Source organism: Hipposideros armiger, unplaced genomic scaffold (assembly GCF_001890085.2).
Source record: "Hipposideros armiger isolate ML-2016 unplaced genomic scaffold, ASM189008v1 scaffold_7, whole genome shotgun sequence".
Classification (NCBI taxonomy): Eukaryota; Metazoa; Chordata; class Mammalia; order Chiroptera; family Hipposideridae; genus Hipposideros; species Hipposideros armiger.
The window spans coordinates 8,142,422-8,164,093 of NW_017731357.1; the positions used below are offsets into that span (position 1 = coordinate 8,142,422).

The 21,672-nt window shown below is 42.5% G+C and overlaps 1 pseudogene; it reads left to right on the forward strand.

Annotated features, from left to right (window-relative positions):
- Positions 1 to 19,542: 19,542 nt before the first annotated feature.
- Positions 19,543 to 20,046, forward strand: LOC109386782 (ferritin light chain pseudogene; annotated as a pseudogene).
- Positions 20,047 to 21,672: the final 1,626 nt, after the last annotated feature.

Sequence of the window (21,672 nt, forward strand, 5' to 3'; positions counted from 1 at the left end):
TGAGGGCCAGTGACACTGCCCTCCACAAAAATAAATAAATAAATAAAAAGGATCTAGATATAGACCTTACACTCATCACAAAAATCAACTCAAAATGGATCATAGACCTACATGCAAAACACAAAACCATATAAATCTCCTAGAAGTTAACATAGGAGCACTCTTAGATGACTTTGGGTGTGGTGATGCTTTTTTAGATACAACACTGAAGTCATGATCCATGAAAGAAATACTTGATAACCTGGACTTCCTTAAAATTAAAAACTTCTGTTCAAGGGAAAAGATAAAGAGAATTAGAAGGCAAGCTACAGACTGAGAGAAAATATTTGCAAAAGAAAAATCTCTCTGATAAAGGGCTTTTAATTCAAAATATACAAAGAACTCTTAAAACTTAACAGTACAAACATCCCAATTGAAAAATGGGCCAAAGATCTTAACAGACACCTCACCAAAAAGATATATAGTTGTCAACTAAACATCTGGAAACATGCTCCACATCATATGTCACCAGGGAAATGCAAATTAAAACAACAATGAGACACTACTACACACCTATTAAAATGGCCAAAATCTGGAACATGGACAACATCAAATACTGGTGAGGATGTAGAGCAACAGGAACTCTCATTCATTGCTGATGGGAATGCAAAATGGTACAGCCACTTTGGAAGACATTTTAAAAAATGAAGCCTATTCTTCCCATGTGCTCCTTCGTATTCAGCCAAGGAAATGAAAACGTACATCCACACAGAAGCCTGCATGTGGATGTTTATAGACACTTTATTCATAATTGCCAAAACTTGAAAGCAACCAAAATGTCCTTTATTGGGTTAATAGATAAATAAAATGTGGTACATCCAGACAGTGGAATATTATTCACCATCAAAAGAAATGAGCTATCAGAGCCAGCCTAGTGGCGCGTTGGTTAAGAGCTGGCTTGGGATGCCAAAGGGCCCTGGTTCGGATCCCACATATGAGAGCCAGTGACACTGCCCTCTACAGCTAAGATGCTGAACAACAGCTCAACTTGGAGCTGGGCTGCCATGAGTTGCCGGTGACGGCATAGGCTGCAGCCCCTGCTGCAGTGGGTTGCCATGGGCTACCGTGTGTAGCCAGCAGCCAGCGTGAGCGGCTGTCTAGAAGCCGGCGACTGATCTGCCTCACCCAGGAGGAGCGCAATGATGGTGCCAACTTGGGCCAGTGAAGCAACATCCTCCACAACTAGACTAAGAAAAAAAGGACAGCAACTTATCTGTTCCCCTTCCCCCAATTCCCCAGCGCTGTTCCCATCCCCCAATTCCCAAATAAAAATCTTTTAAAAAAAGAAATGAGCTATCAAGCCATGAAATTACACAGAGGAACCTTAAATACATATTACTAAGTGAAAGAATTCAATTTGAAAAGACTACTTACTGTATGATTCCAACTATATGACATTCTGCAAAAGGCAAAACTATGGAGACAGTAAAAAGATCAGTGGTTGCCATAGTGGGGTGAATGTGGAAAACACAGAGGCTAGTTAGGGTAGTGAAAATACTGTGTACGATATTATAACAATGGATATATATCATTATACATTTGTCCAAACCCATTGAATATACAACATTAAGAGTGAACCTTAGGTAAACTATGGACTTTGGGTGATTATGATGTATTAATGTAGTTCATCCTTGGTACAAAAAAAAAGTGCCATTCTGGTGAGTGATGATAATGGGGAAGACTGCATTTGTGGGGGAAGAAGGTATATGAGAAATTTCTGTATCTTTCTCTTAATTTTATTATAAGCATAAAACTTCTCTAATAAAATAAGGTTTGTTTTTTTTAACGGTCTGCTGGAAATAAATTCTTTTAGTCTTCTTTTGTCTGATAATGCCTTTATTTTACCCTCATTACTGAAAGATTGAGTTGACAGTTCTTTTTTTTCCAGTACATTAAAAAAATGTTGCTCCATTTTCTTCCTGCATCCACGGTTTCTGAAGAGAATTTGCTGGAATTCACATTGTTATTCTCCTATAAGAAATGTGTTATTTTCTCTGGCTGCTCTGAAGACTCTTTTCTTTGTATTTAGTTTTGTTGCAGTTTGATTATGCTGTGTCTAGGCATGGATTTCTTTGTGTTTATATTATTTGATATTCACTGAGCTTCTTAAATCTGTAGGTTTATGTCTTTTACGAAATTGGGGAAGTTTTTAGCCATCATTTCCTCAAATATTTTTTTCTACAGTATATTTTTTCTCATCTCCTTCTGGGACTCCAGTGATACAAACATTAAACCTTTACTATTGTCCTATGTGTCCCTGAGGCTATGCTCATTACTTTTTTCAGTATTTTTTCTCTCAGTTGTTTGGATTGAGTATTTCCTCTTGATCTATCAATAAATTCACTGACTATTTCATCGATTATCTTCATTTTCCTGTTGATCCCATTTTGTGAATTTTGTATTTTGGTGATTGTATTTTTCAGCTCAAAATTTCCATTTGATTCCTCTTTATATATTCTGTTTCTCTGTTGAGACTTTATATCTTTCTGTTCATTTCAGAAGTGTTCTCCTGAGGGGTGGAGTCCAAGATTGTGGCATAGGAGGATCCTGCACCCACCCCCCCATGGACACCCCGCATTTACAGCTACACATGGATCATGATTTCCCTCTGAAAACTAGATGACTGCTAGTCTCTCCAGCAAAGGATAAAAGGACCACATCAAGACAGGTAGGAGAGGCATAGACACACTCTGGCAAAAACAAACAAACATACCAACCCCTGGTGCAGGGACACACAATAAGGTGGGATTTCACCAGACAGGTGATTTTCTGGGAGGGGAGAGGGGTTGGTGCCCTACATCTGGCACCCCAACCCCTGGGAACTGCATCAGAGAAACAAACCCCCAAACATCTGCCTTAGAAAACCAATGGGGTTGAAGGGACCCAAAGTGCTATGGGAAACTGAGACTCCCCTCTTAAAGATCGCATGCTGTCACACTCACCTCAAGACCCATTGGGGGTAAAAAAACAGCAGTTAGAGAAACACCCAGACTGTATGGCAAGGAGATTCCCTTGCTAACCTAAAACCGTGGGCTGGAGGGGCAGGGGACAGTTGAAATGCACCTCAGATAAAGGAGCTGGTGATCGCTATTACTGTACTCCCTACCTGACTGCTAATGCAAGCGGGCAAGCTCAGACATGGCACGCTACCACCACCCTGCGAATACAGGCAGGGGCAAGTAGTCTCAGCACTATCCAAAGCCTTGCTGAAACCAGAGAGTGTGGGTGGCTGCAACATTTCCCTGCTCCCTGGATGGGGCAGGTGAGCGTGAATGGTCACGGTATTCCACCACTTCCTAGCTAACGTCTGTGAGCAGGAGCAGTTGCAAAATCCCACTGTCCCCTGGCTGAAGCTGGTGAGCACAAGTGGTGATGGTAGTCTTCCCCCGCCCCCCCACCCCATCCCTTACCTAAAGCCAGAGTGGGCACACACAAGGCACTGCTGAAGCCTATGGTTACATGCAGTCAGGAAATTTTCCCAAGGCCTTCCTGAAACCAGTGAGCAAGCCCCACCCCCTACACTCTACAACTGCCTTGCTAAAGCTAGCAAGCATGTGTAGTCCACACAGTGGACACCCTGTGATTCTCTGACCCTGGTGGCCAAGAGGGCTAGCCTAACTGAGCTGCACGGGACTGTAACAATACAAAAGATAGTTCTTGGCAGGCTGCCATCCCCAAGGCACTGCACAAACAGCAGACTGAAACACAAACCCAGTCTTCCTATGGAAAATGCATATTTATTTAGCCTGGAGGTTCAGCCCGAGGGAGAGGCTTCAGGTTTCCTACATCCCTAGAAGCTAAGGCTGTGCTCCCAGGGAACGAAAGCAGGCAGACACCATCCTTGCACACCCCCTTGGCCTCGCGACAGCTCAGTGAGACTTTCCAGAAGGAGCTTAAATATCATCAGGAGTCTTGATTTCAGCAACTGTTGCCTAGGGCACACCTCCAGATCTCCTGGTCTGGAGGCCAGCAGAGATAACTATTGTGGCCCCAGAGGACTGTACAAATTTGCATACTAGAGTGTGGCTTCCAATCAGCCTGAAAGTAGGTACTGAACGAGATTCCTTCCACTGGTACACCCTTAACATCAGGGGCATATCAAGAATAACTCAGGAAGACTAGACACTCACAAAGGATTCAGAGACAACCAAGAGCTAGGGCAATGGCAAACAAGAAGGATCCTCACCTACACAATGCCAGTCAAAGCCACAATGAGAAAATGCAAATCGAAACCTTACACATGTCAGAATGACTATTACTAAAAAGACAAAAAATAGGGCCACCCGAGTGGCTCAGTTGGTTAAGAGTTAGCTTAAGAGCGTGAGCTCTGAGCAACAGGGTTGCCGGTTCGATTCCCACATGGGCCAGTGACGCTGCGCCCGAGCTGAGCTGTTGCTGAGCTGCCAACAGGTGGCAGGATGGCTCAGCTGGTGAGAGCATGTGCTCCTAACAACAAGACTGCCTGTTCGATGGTGGGCTACGCCCACCCGCAACTAACACTGAACTCGGCACCTTGAGCTGAGCTGTGGCCCGATGGCTCAGTGGATAGAGCGTGCACTCTTAACAACAAGGTTGCTGGTTCGACTCCCACATGAAAATAAATAAATAAATAATTTAAAAAAATAAAAAGACAAAAAATAACAAGTGTTGGTGAGGATATGGAAAAACTGTATGGAGTACACTGTTGGTGGGACTAAACTGGTGCAACCACAATGGAAAGCAGCATGGAGGTTCCTCAAAAACTTAAACATAGAACTATCACATGACCCAGCAATCTCTCTTCTGGGTATTTATCTGAAGAAAATGAAAACACTAATTGAAAAAGACACATATACCCCTATGTTTATTGAAGCATTATTTACAATAGCCAAGATATGGAAGCAACCTAAGTGTTCATGCACAAAAGAATGGATAAAGAAGATATCAGATACACACACACACACACACACACACACACACACACACAATGGAGTATTAGCCATAAAAAAAGTGAAATATTGCCATTGGCAACAAAATGGATGGACCTGGAGAGTATTATGCTAAGTGAAATAAGTCAGACAGAGAAAGACAAATATGGTATGATTTCACTTATATGTGGAGTCTAAAAACAAAACAAATGACAAAACAAAACAGAGAACAAACTGGTGGTTGCCAGAAGATGGGAGTGGGTGGGAGGGGGAATGGGCAAAACATGTGAAGGGGATTAAGGAGTACAAACTTAAAGTTATAAAATAAGTAATTCATGGGGAAGTAAGAAACAGCATAGGGAATATAGTCAGTAATACTGTATAACTTTGTATGGTGACAGAAGAGAACTAGACTTATTGTGGTTATCGCTTTGTAATGTGTATAATCATTGAATCACTATATTGTACACCTGAAACTAATATATTGTAAGTCAATTATATACTTCAGTAAAAGTGTTCTCCTTCTTGGAACATTTTAATAATAGTTGCTTTAAAGTCTTTGATAATTTCAATGTGTGTCATCTTGGCATTGGTGTCTGTTGGTTGTCTTTTCTCATGTATGTTGAGTTTTTTTCCTGGTTCGCCATATGCTGAGTAATATTAGATTTTATCCTGGTTATTTTGGGAGACTCTGGGTTATGAGATTCTGGGTGTTGTTTCAGTCCTATCGATAATATAGATATTTTTAACAGGCAATCAAGTTCTTTCAGCTCAGGCTGCACATTCCAACCAGCCTGCTATGACTTGTGGTTCCAATGTCAGTTGAGCTTCAAAGCCTTCACAGTACCATTCAGATTTGTCTCACGTGTGTGCCACCCAGTGGCCAATCTGGGACCTGGGCTGTATTTTATCCCATAATTCAGTTCTCAAAATTTTTGTTACGTTGTTTATGGCCTCATAGATCCACATATGCAAGCTAGGGAGTGAGCCTCGGCGTTAATAAATAATTTTATAGGGTTGTTTTCCCAAGCTCCACGCTCCTCAACATTTTTCCATTACTTGTTTTCCCCTTGGGGCTCACCTTTCAGTCTCTGACTCCAGATACTGAAGATGGGGCTTTTAGCTACTATGTTGTGCGCTTCCCACTGTTGTACCCATGTCTGGGACGAAGAAGCAGGAGGGAAAGGAGAGAAAAACAGCAATGGGGGCTCCTACATCCTCTTAGGACACAGCTCTTCTGATCAGATATCATGGCTCCCCTCCAGCAGTTTTAAGCACTTGTAGGCCTCCATTGTTGGTGCTATCTCTACTGCTGCTGCTGCTGCTGCTACTGCAGGTTTCCTGATGTGCAAGAGAACAGAGAAAAGAAAAAAAATGCTGGGAGATTGCCCCACACTCTCTAAGTATCAGGTCACCTCTTTCCTCCTCTTCCAGACAGAACTAGAGGGCCTCTTCTGGATCTCTCTGTGTCCATGCCCTAGTTCCACTTCTAGGTTTGGGGCTGCCTTGAGTCTAGGCCAGCAATAGCAGAAGAAAAATAAATGGTAAACTCACCACTAGCTGGGTAGTACTTTGGATTCTGGTCTGTCTTTTTTCCCAATCTGTGTGCTACTATTTACTTTTCAGAGTCCTCCAATAGCTGCCCTATGCAGTCAAGCCAGGATTTATAACTGCAGTGAATGGGATAAACAGGATGTATTATAGTTACCCCATTTTACTTAGAACAAGAACCTCCTATGTCTTTGATCTCTCGCTACAAATATATCTCTGCATTTATTCACAGAATCTCTTATTTTTACAACCCTTTTTTCCTTGGGAAAGCCTCCTCAACTGCTGTATAACAACAGCACCTTAGGTAGAGTAACCTAGAAGCAGAGAATGAGACAGAGATTCTTACTGAAGGAGTGATCTCAGGAGAAACCTAGAAGGAAGGAAGTGAAGGAAGCAGAAAAGGCAGGAGAGGAAGCAGGAAAGGCAAAGAGGTAGTTACAGTAGAAGTCAATCATCAACCTGATTCCATGTAGAGCTCTAGAGCAAAAATGGCACCACAGAGTCATCTCCCATGAGGCAAAGGAGTTAGAATTTGCTCCTTCATACCAGTCAGTCATTGGTCATGTTGCTGGCTCTATAACCTCCTAGGTATCTCTGGATTGAGGTGGCTCCCGTCAGCTGAGAACAATTGTTCAGAGAAGAGTGCAGCTGTCAGCTGCTAGCAGCCAACACTCACAGCTGCTAAATAGGAAATAGAGCCGCTCTTGATCCTGGGAAATGTGGAGTCAGCAGCTGGGGGATGGGTGCATTAGACTGGTAAAGATGAAGGGTGGAGCATTAACACCATCATTACAATGATTAATCACACATTTCAGTGGTCATAGTCGCTGAATGCCTCCATTTCCTTCCAAAACACAGAGAACCATTAACTAACTAGTGGTGGCATTGCAGGAACCATGCCTTCCTTGGCTGAGATAATCAGCCTCTAGGGCAATGGTTCTCAACATTTAGTGTGCATGAGACTCACTGGGGAGCTTGTTAAAGGTGCAGATTCCAACAGCAATCCAGAGATTCTTATTCAATAGATCTGTGATGTGAGTTGCATTTTAACAAGGATCCTCATGATTCACTTTGAGATTATGTGAGTGGTCATACAATCCAACCTATTTCAGCGATGCAGACATCACTCTGTTTCACCTTTTTCTCCCCCAATAAATTTGGAGCTCCTACGGTGGGTGTTCAACTGCAGTAGTCTCCCCTATAGTGATGTTAACCACCATAATTTTTCATATACTGAATGTTTTTAAAAAGGCTTTGTCAATTCACTGTTCCAAGTAACCCAAATAACTACTTTATGGGGTGGGTGCTGAAATGTGGTGGTTATAAGCATCTGGGCACAAAAGCAAAATCTTAGAGCATGACCCATAGGATTGTAGGATCCTAGGCGGCAATAGAGGTGGTTAGCCCCATCTGCAATGAATCATAACTTTAAAAAAATAATCTTCACATAGTCCAGGTGTATCAGAGGCTGATTGACACAAGATGTTCAGCATCTCTGCCAAGTGCCCAGCACCTTGAATCAAAACATATGGCTGAAATGGGCCTGAGAGAGTAGCATCTGTTTTTACAGCTGTAATTGTCCATACAGATTGAGGTCAGTATCAATCATATCATCTTTCACTATAAAGGACAGAATAATGATCTGTACCCATGCCTGCCTAACAATACCAGCTCCATTTTAGATATCTAGACAAAGTCCAAGATCAGACATGAAACAGTATTTCCAAAGGGACATAATAAGACAAAAACTAATATGAGAAACCAATAGACTGTCAAGTATTCCTTTAATTCCTTTGTAAGAATTAGGCTGCATGCTGTGAGAGCAAAGGATTTACTTAGATTACTTAATAAGATAAAATATCTTCCCACAGAAAAATAAGCAATTATACTCCACTGCATTTTTATCCTTTCTGATTTTAGTAGCTTATCAAACACACTCAAACACACAGTACTGCACACTTAAGTAGGGCAGTTATTTTATCTATTCTTAAAGATCAAATGGAAGCTATGAGGTTCGTCCAGTTGTAGTTTAGGAAATCTGACATGTAAGGAAGCATGTTAAGATTTCACGGGCCATTAAAAGTACAGATATTTTAATGATTACTCGGGTCAAAATGTCATCTATGGTCATGAAAAATAAGTGGTTTGTGACTTGTTCTTCCCAAAGTGGGTATCCTTGAGGCTGACTCTTGCCCAAGGGAATGTTTACAAATATATTAGCTTTACAAAACAGGTGAAGCACCTGGTTGTTTATATTCCCTTAATGACTGACTCTTTGTCTGCTTCTGACATATAGTTAAATGAACTTGTTTGCTGATAAATCAATCTAGGACTCAAGGGGTCAAAGTAAAGAACCAGTGTTGTATGCCAACCCATGATCATCTGTCTCACTTCCTTGAGGAAAGAGAAGCCCTGAGCTGAGAAAGATGAACAGTAAGCAAAAATTGATTAATGGGCATCAGGGAAGATCATTTTTCTGGCTTCATTTATGTGCTTGTGTAAGCAGACAGGCTAGACTAGTAATGCCTCTGAGAAAAGGTAAAAAAAAATTACTGGAGATGAGTTGGGGGATTGGCCAGGGAGCTATAATCCTGAGAGGCCATTTTGTCTCCTGGGTTTAATTCTGGAGCAATCCAGAGACCATGACAATGAGTGTGAGTATTTGGACTAGACCTTTTGTTGTAGGCTGGGATTTCTGGGAAGCTGACTCAGAGATAGAATATAGGAAGCAGAAGGCTTATTAGGGCATGGCCTTGGGATCAGCACCTGGGGAAAGGAGGGGAAAGACGCTGGGATTGGCAGAGGGAGAAGCTAAGCTGTGATGCAGGCCCAACAACAGCCTCCATCAACCCCAGGGAGCTCTTGAGCTAGAGTGGCCCTTCAGAGTTGTCCTGAGTTGGGCCAAAATGGGTGGGAGTTTGTATTCCTGCACTGATCTGTCTTTGGATATGGACGACCTCAGAAAGTCATTAAGGAAACCGCCTTTTGGCCAAGGTGGCTCTCTGCAGCTGAGGCAGCCCCTGAAGGGGCTAAGAGCTGAGGTTGTCTACCACCAGGACACCTAGCAGCTGAAACAGGAAGGACTTTATTGAAGGTGGATCTGGGAACTGCATGAAAGCGGCCACCACACCTGGTCAAATTTGGGCTGTGGCTTATCTGAATGATTATAACATGTAATGGGAACCCAAAGGAACTGAAAGGCAAGTCATGCCACCCGAGTTTTGTTGCTTCCCAATCTAATAATTATTTTGTTTCGAGATCTGACAAGGAAGGGCAGAAGTGAGGAGCTCTGAACCTGGCCATAGGTCTAACTGCAGGGGTGAGGCATGCTAACGTGGAGTCAAGGGTGGAGGTGACACATGCTGGGGCTGTCCATGGAACATCAGAATGATGAGTGGGTATATTATCCAAGGCCTTCAGCGAGAGCCAAGCAGTCAATATAGGGCATCCAAAATGACACAAAGGTCAGGCGGGGGTGATATTTGGAAGTCGGCAAAGTCGGCTGGGATGGAGGGGGAGGCAAGGCACCAGGACAAACAATGACAACAACTACCCTTTAGTAAGTGCTTATGTGGATCAGGAACCCCACTAGGCACTTGATGTACATCATCTCATTTCAGGCTCACAACTCTGTATGGTAGGCATTATTATGTCCGTTTTTATGGGCAAAGAAATCAATTCAGAGAGGAGCTTTCTGAAAATTATACACCTGGTAAGTGGCAGAGGTTCCGTAGACAGGCTGCCTGGGTTCAAATTCTGACTCTTACTAGATGTGTGACCTGGCAAATGACTTAACCTCTCTGTTGCTCAGTATCTTCATCTTTAACATGGGAATAATAATAATAATTATAATACCCACCTCTTATTGACTGTGATGAGCATTAAATGCATTAATATCATTAAAGTACTGAGAACAATGTGACATAGTTTGAGAACTATGTTATTGTGAACTGAGTGAATAGGTCAGCCGAACTCCAAAGCCTGTGTTCTTGGCTATTATGCTACCCTGGCAGTACTCTGATTCTCACGATATGGAGGGAGAGAGCTAGGCAGCCTAAGTGCTAAGAAGTAGCTAAGATTTAGGCACATCATCATTCATTCATTCATTTATTCACAAATATTTACTGAGCACCTCTATATATGTGCTAGGTATTTTTCTAGGTAATGGAGATTTAAAAAAATGAACAAAACAGCTAAAGTCCCAGATATCATAGAGTTTATATTCTAATAGGGAGATAGGCAATAAACTAAAAGATAGATTAATATCTAAGTAATGTCAGATAGTGGTAAGAGTTACGAAGAAAATGAAATCAGGGTAAGGGCAGAGAGAGCCATCGGGGTAGGGTTGCAGGGAAGGGGTAAGTGTGTGCTTCTTTAGAAAAAGAGATCAGGAAAAGCCTTTCTGATGAGATGACATTTGAACAGAGACCTGAATGAAGGGAATGGGGAAAGGAGTCATGCAGTGATCTGGAAGATAAGTCCAGGAAGAGAAAACAGTGAGAAAAACAGGCCTCTCCAAGTTGTCTCAATCTGGGAGATGTGGGCTGCCCTTAGGAGATGAGATCTTGGGAGAGGCAGTTTTCTTCGGTGGAGGCGACCTCCAAGATGGACTGACAGCTGAAGGCCACCTCCCAGCAGCATTCCTGGCAGCTGGAGGATTAAGTGTTTCATTCCTGAGGGGCCATCTGGGTGGTACATCCCAGCTTCCATCACCCTGTGCATGCTTCCGTTGCTTGTTCTATTTGGCTTACTCCTAGAGAAACAGATCATTGCCATCGAAGAATATATGCTAAACGTTTTGAAAACTTCATCAAAGTTCTTGTGCAAAAGTACAGAGGTTGAAATGCTACTTTGGATGGAAGCAGCTAGTAAGACCATGTAAATATTGGAACACTAATTCCTGAATAACAGGAGGAAAGAGCAGAAGTCTAAATCCGAAAGTTCTTTGGAAGGGAGTACTTAGCAGACAGGTGATGTTGAAATATGATATCATGGATTCTTTTGCAATTTGATAAGACATGAACACTGCCCACATGCTCTAGAAACCATGTGAATGAAGAAGGCTGTCATTAGAGCTGGAAATTGCTTTGTGAGTTTGGCAATGGTTTGCTCTTAGGCCAGATTTCCCAGTTTCTGAATTTTAATCAGTAATTACCGTTACAGTGTGTTTGGGAGATGGTTACTGGAGATTGTGGCAAGGAGATAGAATTCTCTGCCTTTTAAGGCATCTTAATCACAATTCTGGCAGCATAGGAGCCTTCAATTTAGTAAACTGAACAGCCATTCCCATAGCAAAGAAATAAGCTACTGTTTGACCCAGAGAGGGAGCCTTCGGCTATTGTTGGTTGACCTGAGCCAAGGGAAACAAGATGACAGATTGGACAAGCAGCACACCATGCAATTTATGTCCTTCACGGACTGTCAAACATTAATTTAATTTAATTTTAATCATGACCATCTGGTGCTTATATAGAGAGTCAGGCCCAGAAAGATATTCCCTTATCTTGAACTGAGGAACAATGCTGTGTTTTGGCCCTCAACCATGTCCATACACCCCAAGGAGGGGGCAAGGGGACTGTGGGAGGGGAGATTTGTACTGACACCAGCCGCACCACCATCACCAGCCCCAAAAGCTCTAAATAGGACCTGTGGTTGGTACTGGTCCCACCATGGGTCAGTGGCCGCTTCTGCCCCATTCGTGGAGGCATAAATGCTGAGTCATGTCTTTGTATTCCTGGAACTGGCAAAGAGAACTGGCTGGGGAAATGAACTGGGGCATCTGACTCTGTGGCTCAAACCTCTTGAGTAGCTGAGTTAACCAGCAGTCACATTTAATCTGTTTATCAGGCAGTTATGAAGCAGTGACAGTGGTAATAAGGACTGGGATCAGATGACCTTTGAGTTTTCATCATCCCTGGGAATCTGTGATTAGTTGTGTCTATCACAGTGCCAGGCCCACCAGGGAATAAGGATGAAATAGAAAACAGCATCTCTGCCCCACAAGTCACCAGAGGCCCAGGAGGGACTTTCTTTTCTTCCCAGTCCTCAGATTGAGCCTCAGCGTCTCAGTGGCTGGTAGTGGGTAGAAGGATTGCCGGCGATATCCCAAGGAAGTAGGGGAGGGGTATACGGAGAGAAGCTCTTCATTTTCCTGCATTTTAATTTTTCACATGCAAAGTAGCTTGGTACCCATGAGGCTGGAGGATGCCATTCATCAAGACAGCTCTGGCTTAAGGAGACAAACACCAAGCCCTGTTTATTACTTGTGAACAAAAGTCATATGACCTACTTGAGAAAGGAGAACAAGTTTCCCCCTTTTCTTTGAAAATAGGAACAAGGTCTTTTTTTCTGATTTTTCTGCAGTAATTTTATATGCACTCAGATTGCTAAAAAAAAATCAGACAATATAGAAAAGTAGAAGTAACAAATTGGTTACACACAGATACAGACCACCGTTAACTTTTTGGGGCATGTGTTTGCACGGACACACACACATACACCTTTTTACAAAAATGGGATCATATTATAGTTAATGAAAAGCAAAACAATCTCTTGCTGGGTGATTGTCTTCTCCAGCCAGATGTCAGCATGACCAGAAGGAGCATTCAGGGGCTTCAAGCTGGGGAAGGGAGAGTGGAATCGCACAAGTTGCCACTTCACATTTCAAGGCTGGATGTTCTTTCCAGATCAAGCTGTGTCTATCCAGCCCAACTCCTGGCAGCCACCAAGGGCAGACTTGCCAGCCCTTCTGAAATATGAGGCCACCGCTATTCAGAATGTGAATCTTTCTTCCTTCCATGAAACGTTAGGTTTTTTTTCCTTTTAAAAAATAACAGAAAGCATTTTTCATTATGGAGGGCTAAGGGACAAATGCAGGTTGGAAGAAACTTTTGCAAGCGTTACAGTGGAGCATGGTAAAGAAAGAGAAAACCATATCCTGCCTTCCTTTCTTGACTGGACAGATTTTTTTCTTTATGTTAACAGAGAACACTATTCCATACAGAGCCCATTTGGATCCACATGCATCACAATTAAAAGGATGTGATCTCCAAGTGTATTTTGTCCCTGGTAACGGTGTGATGGAAACCGTTTCTCTGGGGGGACTCCACTCGCTTCTGAAGAGTGACCAGAGTGAGACCCACAGAGTCAGTCCTCGTGAGGAAGCCAGACCTGTTTTGGTGGAGAAGAGAAGCCTTAGATCAGTGGGAAAGTGGGCTGGACTTACGTTATATTCTTCTGGAAGTCAGAACCAGAACGAAAGGACCAAACATTGTTAAGCAGAGAGCTAACACATGAGATTTGAGAAGATGGAGAAGGAAAGGAGTGAAGGCAGCCAATATTTATTTAGCACCTAGTATGTGTCAGAAGTTGTGCTAAATTCCCTGTATTGTATTAAGTCTTCAAAGTAACCTCAAGAGGTCAATAATATTACCGATGTTTTATAGCTAAAGACATTAAGACTCAGAGAGATCAAGTAACTTGCCCCAAATTACACAGACATTAAGCGGAAGAGTTGGGTTCAAACTCAGGTCTGGTTGGCTCCCAAGTGGCTCTCTTTCCCCACATCACACTCCCAGAAAATGGAACAGGGACCCCTCATGAGCGAAGGTGTTCCTGGTAACCTGGTGTATTCAAACAAAGACTATGTGATGATTTATCAGAATGTTCTTAAGGGGATTCGTGTGCTGGTTGGTATAGAGCTGGAACACATGATTTCTAGGAATCCTCCTAGCTGCAGGTTCTAACAAGATCTCTCTAACTAAAACATATCACTCTGGCTTGTCTCCTAGGACACCTACTATGGCCATGATTCACATTACTTTTTTGGCTAAGGCATCCTCCTCAGAAAAAGCCACTGAGGATATATTCCCATGATTGTTTCCTTGGAGGACCAACTCGAGCACACATTGTTGGTGGCTACCCATATCTGCTCAGCACTCACTATTCCCATACATGCCCATGGGGCCCTGCCACAAGCCCGCAAAACTCTCTACTAAGGGAGCTTTCTTTTGGTTCTCAAAGGGCAGTAGTACCAAACACTGAATATCCTTGAGAGCAGTTCTCAGCTCATGAAGGATGGGATTTGGAAGATAAATATCCCTTGTCTTTGTGTGGGACAACTCGGAGGCATGCCTCATATAGGTTTCCAGAGTTCTCCAGCAGGATTGAGGCCTAGCTTCCCATAGGGGTAGCCTGCTGTTCAACACACCCATTACTCATTTTCTTCCTCTTCCTATCTCATTTATCCTCACGCCTACTCTCAAAGATCCCCTTCAGAGATCCTCTCTCAAAGAAACTTAACACATTGTGAACCGGTGATGCAGATTTGCGTCTATACATTTAAATGCCCTGTGCTCAATGTGTTACGTTTTACTTAAACTCTTGTCTCAGAGTCTGCTTTTGAGGGGACCTAAATGAAGACACCAACATTCTTTACCCATTAGCACAGGGTTTCTCAGCCTTGGCACTACTAACATTTGGGGCTGGAGAAGTCTTTGTTGGGAGGGGTGGTACTGTCCTGTGCTGGGAGGGATGTTTCGCAGCATCCTTGGCCTCGACCTACTAGATGCCTGCAGTGCTTTTCCTCTAGTTACGACAACCAAACAAATGTCACCAGACATTGCCAAGTGTCTTCTGGGGGACAAACTCAGCCCCAGCTGAGAACTGCATCTTGTCTGAGGTGCCTGTGGGAAGCGCAGGGAGGGTAGGTGGTGTAAGGCTAACCTGGAGGGTGAGCTCTAGAGTTTAGTGGAAGGCACAGGTGGGCTGAGGAGGAGGTGCTGTGTGTCTGTGTGTGTGTGTGTGTGTGTGTGTGTGAGAGAGAGAGAGAGAGAGAGAGAGAGAGAGAGAGAGAGAGAGAGAGAGAGGAGAGGAAAATGTTGAATGAAATCTTCCTGTTTCATAACTGTGCCTGGTGCCAGGCTGTCCCTTGTCCAAAGTCGATGAACAGCTCAGAACAAAATTGTAGCCCTTACAATTCCTTTTAGAAAAATGACAAGCACACAGAAACAGTTTTTGCTGTTTATATAACATTAGCTTTCAGGTGAGTTCAGCTTGGATGACAGGCCTTTAAGCAGCCATTTCAGAGCCTGTCAGTTTCTGGGTTGCTAGGGATGTTTTGACTTTTAAGTGCTTGTGTGCAGCTATTAAAAACATCGATATGCTGTAGCAACATGGGGAATGCTGTCAGTTAGAATACAGGGTCCAATAAAAATGCAAATGTTTTCCTAGCTGGAGCTGTAGGTCTGGTTTGGCCTGGTGCATGTGCAAATCAGATCCCTGAAGAATTCCAGATTTTCAGGGCTGGTAAAGGAGATAGCAGCCATAGGCTCCCAAACTCCTGGATTCCCTAGAAGTAGAAGTAGTCAACAGGGACAAATACAGGTTAATACCTATGACAGTCTTCATTTTATCTATTAGATTCCTGGTAAAAAGGTGCTAATTGGTGTTTCTCATTTCCACTGTCCTCCAGTCCCTCCCATGATCAAGTAGGAAAGCGGGCATGTGGTCGCTACTGTACATGCTGTGGCCGAATGCTGTCACATCCCTCTCTACCAATTTGCGATGCTCAGCACCCAGTTTGTGTGCTTGTCTGCTAATGACTAGCACCTGTGCCTGTCTTTGGCTTTCCCTTGGGCCACTGGAGTTGCTTCACCTGTACATAGACCCTTTGACTTTATAATCCCCTGGAGAGGCCCACAGCCACGGGGCAGGAATGTGAAAGTCCAGCTCCCTTGCCTCATGTTGAAATAAACTCTAGGTGTAATTTACACTCAAAAGCCCCACACGGGGATGATTCTGAAGCTGAGACTTCTCCTAAAATCACAGCCTTGCATCTTGGCTTCTTTCCTTTCTCTGTCCTGTTTCCCCTACTCTTGGTGTCCCCTGGAAGCACTTTCCCAATAAATCACTGGCACAGGAATCCTCATCTCAGGGTCTGCTTGTGGGGAATCTGAACCAATACATGAGCACCCCATGGTCTATATTTGATGGGGAGACGAGATCAATTCTACCATTCATATGGGATCTTTCATAATCGTACCTTCTCCTATAAGGTAGGTATTCATGAGATGTTTCTTGCTGGAATGGATGATGATCTCAGGCTGGATTACTGAGAAAACAAATAGACCTCTGCCACCTATGCCCTGTTCCCCCTGCTCCACAGTTAACAGGGCCGCAGAGGACCTCAGGAGGTGGGGTTGAATCTCACTTAGCCAAAGGAAGGAAGAAAAGCTGGCTTTGCTCATATTTTAAATGAATTAGATCTTGGTTACCTAAAGCTGTGCCTCTCTGCTTTCATACTTGAAAGGACATTGCCACAGAGGATAGTGATTCAGCGAAAGAGGTCTGCAGTGAGGAAACTTGGATCAAAAACATATTGGGAGACAAATATATGGTGATGGAAGGAGAGCTGACCTTGGGTGGTGAACACACAATGTGTTATATAGATGATGTGTCACAGAATTGAACTCCTGAAATCTATGTAACTTTGCTAGCAATTGTCACCCCAATAAACTGTAAAACAAATATTGGGAGATGCTTCTCGTACTTGAGAGGGCCTCCACAATTTTATCGCAAAAGCAATTGATGATACATTACAATTTTTTGAGTGCTCTCTACTTGTTTGACAGTGTTTTTCTCAAGCATTATATCATTTCATCCGTATGGTATACTTGTGAGATATTAATATTCCCATTTTCCAGGCAAGAAAGCTTAGGCTCAAAGAAGCTATGCTCCCTGCCTAAGTTTACACTCGTAGTAAGTGGCATAGCTGGGATTTGAGCCTACGTTTGTTTGATTCCAACAATATGTGCTTAACCACCCACTAGAGTACTGTTCCGACACTGGCTTCTCTCCAGAGTGATGAGGGAAAGGTTTGTCAACATTTGCACAAGGCAGAAAACTTATCTCATGTGAGAGGGTTTATATAGACATTTTCCTTTTTCAAGAAGAATAAGTAAATGTATAGGAAATTGAAATATATTAAATGAGCCTAACATGCTACAATATAGAAAGGATGTTATGTGGTGGAGTTTTCTCTAAGCTTAGCATTTTCTTGTTATAAGGTCAATGTGATGATTAATGATTTATGCAGGAAGTAGAAAATGATCATTTTTCTTTGCAGCCATTTGGAGATGCAGTCATATTACAAGTAGTACAATTTCTCTCCTACTTGAGTACGTGATAGGATTGTTCTTGGGTTTGAATGTTTGCTTTCCCCCTCTTCACCCCCAGCCTCTTTTTTCCTCTAGAACCAAGCCAGAAAGGCTGCAGAACTACTCCTGTTTTATCCAATTAATTCCCTCCAGGGTGGAAAAATGTTCTAGTCCTGAATTCTAGCCATTTTTGCAAACCTCAAATGCAATATGAGAACAGTTTTGGACAAGAACCTTCCCTGAAAAAAAACAGTCGACAATATATCCTGTATTTAGATACAGGATATGCATTCATATTTTAGCTTCAGCAGTAAAAGGAGACTGCGGCTCTCTTTTTGAAATTTTAAGATGTCAGTTTTCAGCAACAGAGAAAATAAAATTTAAAGTAGCTGCAAAAGAGTGTTTTTTTATTTTATTGAAAACTAGGTCCAAAGTTAAGAGCAAAACTCTCCTGTCTGGGGTTCAAATATTGTTTGCCTTGAATAGACTGTACCTTCCTGTTTGTTAAAAAACACAGCAAAGCATTCTAATCGTGAGGCAGCCCCAGGCAAGTGGTATTTAGGAAAATAAAAAGCTAAGCATGGAGTCACAAGCTGGAAGAGATCTGACAAGCACACCTAGATCTGCCCCCTTCTTCCAGCTGAGAATGGCTAACTCAGCCTGCATAGATTATTTTCTGCTTTGGTGGGCTTTATAAACCTGCATGTTCCTCTTTAGTACCCATTCACGTGACATGTTTTGGTTAATGGTGGAATATCTGGGTAAGCACAAGAAGCCACCAGGACCTAACAAAACACCTGACACATAAACAGTATTCAATAGAACTTTTACTAGAAGGAATAAATGCATTAACAAATGAAAACATTGAAGGCTGAATACTAGAAAATGTATGATAGGATTCTTACTGTTATGATTAATTAATATTATGAAAACAAATTATGCTCAAGTTCAATGTCTGGCAAACTACCCATTTCACATTCCATAGTGTGAATTTTGTTCCTTCTCAATGAATAAGGTGACCATGTAATATATGTTCCAAACAAGAACCCTTTTGAGTGTGAAAGGGGGTACTATTTTAAAAAGTATTTATTTATGGGGTGCTGTTAATTACAACAGGACAACACGACTGCTCTGGGCAAACTGGAACTAATGGTCACCCTCTCATTGAGGGATTAGGAGCAGGGAAAAATACTGGGGGTGCCAAAAAAATGAACACAAGTGGACACTTTGGTCAACGTTGCTCAAGCAGCAGTCCGCTGTAATCAGAAGCGTCTGGACGCTGATGGTAAGCACTTTGAGCACCTCTTGTAATTGCAGAAGTCAAACGTGACTTATATTCATCTTCTGTTATCTGTATATATTGAGGTTTACAATTTTAATACTTTTTTCCTTTCTTAAAACGTGTATACATTTTTTGGCACCCTTTGTATATGTATACAGGCTCTAAAACAAGAAACAAGGGAGTTTTACATCACAAATGAAGATTGGAGGGGTTCCACTATCAATACATCTGACGTTCTTAACCTTGGACATTCTTACCTCATCTTGGAATTATGGTAAAACAAATGAGGCAAAACGACAGATAAAAACTCCTTTCTAAAAATTAAGAAAGAAATTAGAATTAAATTCTTATCAAAATCTAAACAGAGAGACAGTGTACCCTGCAGCCCCGCCCCACCCCCAGATGTGTCTCTCACTTCAAGTGTTTGGATGGACTAGATGGGGTACTCCCATCCCTGCCTACCCTCCTCCTACGCAAGCCTGCCTTTCACCACCTTCTAATTCCTCCCCTTCAGTCATAATTTCCAGCACCATCTTCTCAGCTTTTCCCTGCTTCCGGGAGCAGCCAGCACCATATTTTCTGTTTAGCTCCTCACTGCTGATTAACCATGAGCACCAAGATCAACCAGAATTATTCCTGCCAAGGTAGAGGCTGCCGTCAACCACCTGTTAACCTTCATCTGCAGGCCTCCTACACCCATCTCTCTGTTAGCTTCTATTTTGAAGGCCATGATGTGGCCCTGCGAGGCATGGGCCTCTTCTTCAGTGAGTTGGCTGAGCAGAAGTGCAACGGCACCGGGCTTCTCTTGAAGATGCAAAACCAGTGGAGCAGCTGTGACCTCAACCAGGATGGGAAGAAGCAGTCTCTAGATGAGTGGAATGGCAGCATGGATGCCGTGGAAGCCGCCTTGGTCCTGGAGAAGATCCTGAACCAGGCCCTTTTAGATCTGCATGCCCTGGGTTCTGCCAACACAGACTGCCATTTCTGTGACTTTCTGGAGAGCCACTTCCTAGAGGCTGAGGTGAAACTCATCAAGAAAATGAGCAACCACCTGACCAAGCCCCACAAGCTAGCCGACCCCCCCAGGCTGGGCAGGGCAAGTATCTCTTAAAAGGCTCACCCTCAAGCGCCACTAGACGCTTCCCAAACCCAGCAGCCTTTGCGGATCCCCTCACCATCCTCCTGTCATCAGGATTTCTGCCCGGGCCTCTTTCTCCAGCCAAGAGGCAACTTTTTCACCACCTTGAAACCCTTCTCCAAGCTGTGAGACCAAATGGAAACAAAATAGGTTATTTTTTTATTTTTCAGAGGAAAAAAAAAAGCAAACCTGTGGGGCGGTTGAGCGGGGGAGGAGGGAATATGCAGAATAGTGTGAAGGATTTATAGTCTGTTTAATTCTCTGTTTTCTAAAGAAATTGTTTCTAACTTGTGAGTTGCCTGTGTATGTTGAGGATCTAATAAGCTCTGTCAAGAAAAAGAAATGCACCTATTCATAAAATACACATAATTTTAGTGGGTTCCTAATTTCTCTGAAGCCTTTCTGGGTACTGGATTCAATTCTATTGTTCTACAATTCATCTTTGGTTTTGCCTAGCAGAGCAGAGAGCTGAGCACCTTGACCAATATCATATGGTATGTCCCTGCCTCAACCCCCAAGCTCATAATTAAATTGCTTTTCCTGATTTTCAAGTTGGTGTGATGCCTATCTGCCTATACTGAATACAGTAAGAAAGAGCCCTGTGAAATTCATCTCTGTGTCTCCCACTAGGTTGCTATTGAGAACGCTGATTATTACATCATACACTGACGTCTTCATGAAGCCTCTCAAGAGAAATTTCTTTCTGGTCTTAATATTAGGAATAACTGCGTCACTTGGATAATTGGTTTGTTTTTGTTTTATGGATACTGTAAATGATATAACTAATTAACTTCCCTTTTCTGACTGCCTGCTAGGAAGCTTAGAGCCAAACTTGTGGTCCACTTGGAGTAAATGAGTAGGATTGTAGAAGTGTTTTTGTATAAGCTTCATTCCTGGTTCTTCTGTTTCTAATTTATTGGTGTATTTTATGGATTCTTTTAAGCCACCTGAAACTCTTTCTGGAACAAGGTTGTGTATAAATACATAAAGTAAACTTTAAAAATGCAGATTAAAAATAGCTCTGTAGTTCATTTTAGAGAAAAGAGAAGACAACTTAAAGGAAGCAAAAAGAGCCAACGTGAATAGAATGGAGATGGGTCAGATGGAGGTTAAATTCCAGAAGCCAAGAGGAAAAGCAGTAAAATGTAGCATTCTTTTAAAAATGTGTTTCATTTTTCTGGTGAGTTGTTTTCTACTAAATTCATACAGTTCTGTCCCCCAGATAGCAATCTAGTAATTGTATATTATTTTCCTTTGCACTTTGAAAATCTGGAGTTATAACTTTGTTCTCAAATTACAGAAGTGGAAAAAAATCAATTCTTTTTCTATAACTTTCCTTCCTAGAGCAGAAAGACCAAAGGCATGCTATCATTTCTTTTATCCTACAAAGGTCAGAGGCATAGGAAGAATATGTTACAGAGCTTGAGGCAACTGTTTTGCTCAATTAAGGAGAAAAGCTTATCTTCCTGTTTTCATGCAAAGCCTTTTGATAATAAAAAAGAATATACTGGAAAAGTTCTTCCTCAAGAAAAGAGTTTTGCCCGTTCTCTGTTAGTTGGAAGTAGGAGCTATAAGGAAACAGTTAATAATTTTTTATAT